Genomic DNA, 5,356 nt, shown 5'->3' on the forward strand with positions numbered 1-5,356 from the left:
TGTCATGGTTGCTTGGTTTTGGCCAGAGGTTCTAGAGTTGGTTCTCATTGCCCAATGCATGTCTCTTGTGTGGGAGATTCTATGGTTGCAGTTATCAGGATATGAATTGCTATGGCATTATTGCCTAGGCCATATGCACCACAAAGAGATGGAGATCTTGTCTTGTTCAGACTCCATGCTGCCTCCTATGTCACATGTAGATCTTGATGCTTGCCTTGATTGAACTTATGGTCCTTGCAGAGCCCCTTTGGCTCATGGCGATCGTGAGAGGAATGATCCTCTAGATCTTGTCCATTGTGTAGTATATGGACCTATACCTTCCCAATCACTTGGTGCAGCATTGTACTTTATGATCTTTGTGGATCATGCTACCCACCTTGTTTGGGATTTTTCCTTGCTACAGATTGAAGATACCGCAGTCATGCTTGATAGGTTTATGGATTCTACCAGTTGTAGGCCTAGGTGCTTGCAGATGGATTATGAGAGTCATGCTATCTCTCCCACCTTTCAGTCCTATTGTCAGCAGTCTAGCATTGATTTCCTATGCCCACAGTATTACGGGATTGGTCATGGCATGTGCTTGACTCTATAGGCAAAGGTTGCTTCTATGCTTACCACAGCTAGGTTATCTTATGGCTTTTGGGCTGAGGCCCTTATGATGGTAGTCTACTTGCTTAAAAGGATGCCGTGTCTGACTTTGGATGGTATTACACCACATGAGGCATGGAGTGGCATGAGACCCTCCTATGATTACTTGAGGATGTTTGGTCCAGGCATTTGTATATATGCCATATATGCCTATGTCACATAGATGTATCCTCCTTGGTTATGGAGATGGTGACTTTCAGGCTTGCAAGTTATGGGATTTGGATGCCCAGCAGGTTACACGTAGCCGTCATACTGTCTTTTATGAGACGCAGACATCTCTCAAGCCTCTTAATGTGCGTTCAGTGCGCTTTATGGTTGATGCTACAACCGTATGTCAGTCTTCCGCTTTGCTGAGGCCACATACTATCTTGAGACACCATTTGACATGTGTCTGTGATGCTGGCCCTTCTTCTATAATTGACGTTGGAGAGTTTATGTACTCTCAACTATCTCCTATGCACCACGCTGATGCTATGTGCTACTATGATGCTTATACATTACAACCTTGCACTCATGAGTTGTGCTTACTTCATGAGAAGCATTCTTGGATTGCTATGTTGTATGGAGCTACGAGATCGCTTATCTCCTGGATGTCATTGACACGGGGATGCTTGACTCTTTTTTCACATAGATTCCCGCTTATTGTGCACAGCTCGCTTTCTGATTGGGTGTTGGGTGAGATGTCATGATTCCTCACCTTTTTTCTTTTTCTTTTTTCTTTGTTTTTTCACTCCATGGCCCATTGGCCTTTTAGTGGGAGGTTGTTGGGGTAAAAGGCCATTGGGCCTGCCCATGTACAGTGACCGTCCATATTATTTATTCATTTATGTATGATAGTGTAATAAGGTTGTCTACACACTTTTGGACATCACCTACATTGTGTGTACTCTTCTCTCCCACATCTTCCTCTTCTCCTTCTCCACTGCCATTGCATCCCCTTCAAAGAAATATTTGGGCTAAAGTGACTATGGAGATATTAATCAAGATCCAAGACTTGGAGACACCTTTTTTGCCATGATTGATCATGGTTCTAAAATTAATGTCATGCTTCATAGTCTTTATGAGAGTGGCAAAAGACTTGTTGATGTAGAGCACATTTGGCAAATGCATGTACCCAATAATACCACAAGCTTTAGCTAAGGCATTTACTATAGGTGGATGACCCCTTTTGCTCTTCCCATTACCCTCTCGATTATATGAAAAAGTTAAGGTTAGCTTAATACCAAGCTTAGAGAAGAACTCCCTATCCTCATCAACATCTAGTTCACCTTGATTTGTATTGATCTTCCTAACATAGCTATACATGTAAAAGATCTCCTCAAGTAGAAACTTGCATACAAAAAAAGTAGCTTGGGTCTTCAATGCTCTACCCTCGAACTAGTTGGTTAGGTCTTCTCTAGCTAGAACATTGTATCTCATCTACCAAAGACTAATTGGCATAGTGATTAGATCAATTACCCATTTATAGTGCATGCCTAATGGGTATATTGGATGTTTCTCATCTCTATGTCACATAAAGACTAAAACTGGAAATCCTTGCATGACTCCACAAAGTGAGATATGTCCCTACACATCCCTTTCCACTAGTAGCACTCTTTGATTTTCTCATATGTAGCCCACACACCTCCATGTTCTACCCATAAACTCTTATGGAATTCTTTCATTACATGCAACTATGTAGTCTTGTTTATAGACTACTCTCAATGGCTATTGTCCCCTTTTCCTCGAGTATTTCCATACAAAACCTTATCTCAAGAAGTATCCATAGGCATTTCTTTTTATCCTTTTAATTAGACATCACTCCAATTAGCTTGTCTATTCAAGTGCTCAAATACTGATCGATTTTCAACCATTCCCCTATATACATAGCCTCATCAAAGCTCTCAATCATCATGTTGAAACATGACAAAAGTTATGTATGTGTCCCTCATCATCATCAACAATACAAGAGACTCCTAATCATCAATTCTGGCTCTTAAAAGCATATTTGCAATCGAGTTATCTTTACATGCAATGTGCTTAAACTCAAGGTTAATGGAAATGTATACAATTCACCTAAGCATAGAAATGTTAGGCATGGAGTAGCTAGTAATCATCCCAACAAAGGCAATCAATCAGTCTCAACCACAATAGAAGCAGCAATAAGATACTCTTTGTTGCACTTGAGATCAATCGCAATTGGCCAAAGCTCTTTTTGAATCTGTGGGTACCTCATTTGCCTCTCATTCATGACCTTTGACCCAAATCTCACAACATACCTATTCCCTTCGTCATTATCCTAGACCAATGGCCTAACCAATCCCAATGGGATTAGTGTCCATTTTAATCAGTATAGGCCTTGTGCATGTATACTCTACCTTTTTAAGGGTTGGAGCTACCGTCAAAAACTTTTTCAATTTTCGCATTACCTTACTATGCCTCTTTTCTCAAAAAAATTACTACCCTTTCTAAGAGATGATATAAATCATCAACAATATACGTGAAATGTGGAATCCAAATCATATAACACACAAGCTCTTAAGGAATTTGCGAACTTCTAATAAATAAGTACAAATTCCAGCCATCTTCTTGATGGCATCAACCTTTGGAAGAGAAAGCTTTCTACCATATGAGCTACACATATATGCCACAATAAAAACTTCATTCACACAAAAAATATACTTCTATCTTTATAAATTCAAATTGACCCCCTCTAACCTACATAAGATCCTCTCACAATCCACAATGTGTATTGCAAAAAAGTACCTACAACCTTGGTCATCCAATGTCTCATCTTTCTCTTCTTCCTCATAACCCTTAATTGGCACATAATCCAAGAATGACATAATAAGCTAAGGGATGAAATCTCTAATGGTGCAGATAAGAGAATCAAAGTGTTCAAGAGAAGAGATGAAGAGACATATGTAGTGGAAAGCTTGGGTGAAGAAGAAAATGACGACAAAGAGGATGCAAAAGAGGAAGTGGACGATATGGTAGATGAAGCAAAAGATCTGGATGCAAAGCAAGAGGAGTTTAAGCTTGCTATGGAGCTTGGAGGAGACGAGGATGGATAGCTATGGCCCATCAAGAGGATTGTATGTTTGGAGGGGGTGGATGTCATGTGATCATAGTTCAATGAAGAAAAAATAAGAAAAGGGAATTCATACAAATATTCCAGATATATGCCTATGGGATACTTTCTCACAATCCTAACATATTTTCTAGGTTCAAAAATAGTCTCCAAAATAGTCTAAATATCCATTATTAAAATATATTAACTTAATGACAATTTTAGGTGGATAAAAACACATGCAAGGAGTTATCTTGAGTGCTACAAGGCCTTCAAGCCTAAAAATACAAAAAAGCAACATGGTTTACAAAAAGTAGAGTTTTCAACTATGAAAATATGATTTTTAAAATTCAACCATGTACCCTTGTAGACCACATGTGTTCCAGTCAATTTGAGTACTTAGATGACCATATTTTGAGTTCGGAGGAGAAATTGAGAGTAAGAACAAGTTTTAGGAAGTTTAAGATAGGATTGTCGACCTTAGGGATTTAATACATGGTTTCTTCCTTAAAGCTTCTACTTTTTTACTGTTGGTGGATGCTTTGGGCTATCAAAAGAGTATTTGTAATCCAAGAGGGTATCTAGAGTGTACAAAGTCTTTTGTAGAGTAATATATAAAGTATTTTTTATTCTCTTAAATTTTCCTTTCATCTTGTCTATTCTCTTGAACCCGCGTAGTTTTTGGCTTGACAAATACCCTCCTCAATAAGAGTTGCCCAAACAAAAGAGAAAAATCTAGAAATAGCTAGACAATTCTATGTTGATATCTCCCATCCCCCACTCCCCCCCCTAGGCCAAGTCTCCTTTTGAAATTCTGAAGGGGAACTAGCTACAACTCAATGAGAGGTTGGTAAGCCAAAAATTCAGTTGGCAAAAGCAACATGGATAATAAAAGGAGTTAGAAAGGGCCTATTTGTCTATTTGATTAAACTAAATAAGCTAGATCAGAATCAGGAATCTAGGGAAGAACCTTCATGGTTAAAGGAATACGCAGACGTATTTCCTGAAGAGTTGACAGAACTTCCTCCTTAAAGGGAAGTCGATCACGAAATCAAGCTAGCACCAGGAGCTGCAACAGTCGCAAAGAGAGCATATAGTATGTCTATCTCGAAAGTGATTGAGCTGAAGGAGCAGCTCAAGCAACTGTTAGAACAGGGCTACATCCGTCCTAGCAGTTCACGATGGGGAGCTCCAGTGCTGTTCCAGAAGAAGAAAGATGAAACGCTTCAGCTATGCATTGACTACAGAGGGTTGAATCAATCAACCATTAAAAACAAATACCCCATTCCAAGAATAGATGAACTTCTTGACCGTCTTCAAGGGGCAAAGATATTCTCTAAGATAGATCTCAGGTTTGGATATTATCAGATGAGGATCAAGGAAGAAGATATCCCAAAGACCGCATTCAGTACAAGGTATGGACACTTTGAATTCCTAGTCATGTCATTCGGGCTGACAAATGCTCCTGCTACCTTCAACAGGTTAATGCAGGATATCTTTAGGCCCTATCTTGATGACTTCGTACTCGTCTTCTTTAACGATACCCTAGTCTACTCCAAGCAGGAAAAAGATCATGAACCCCAGCTTCGCACTGTCCTTGAAACAATGAGAGCACACAAGCTTTATGCCAAGAAGAAGAAGTGTGCATTTTTAAAGCGA

Source organism: Lygodium microphyllum, chromosome 5, assembly GCF_053477565.2.
Source record: "Lygodium microphyllum isolate KBCC chromosome 5, Lygodium_microphyllum_v1.1.10, whole genome shotgun sequence".
NCBI lineage: Eukaryota > Viridiplantae > Streptophyta > Polypodiopsida > Schizaeales > Lygodiaceae > Lygodium > Lygodium microphyllum.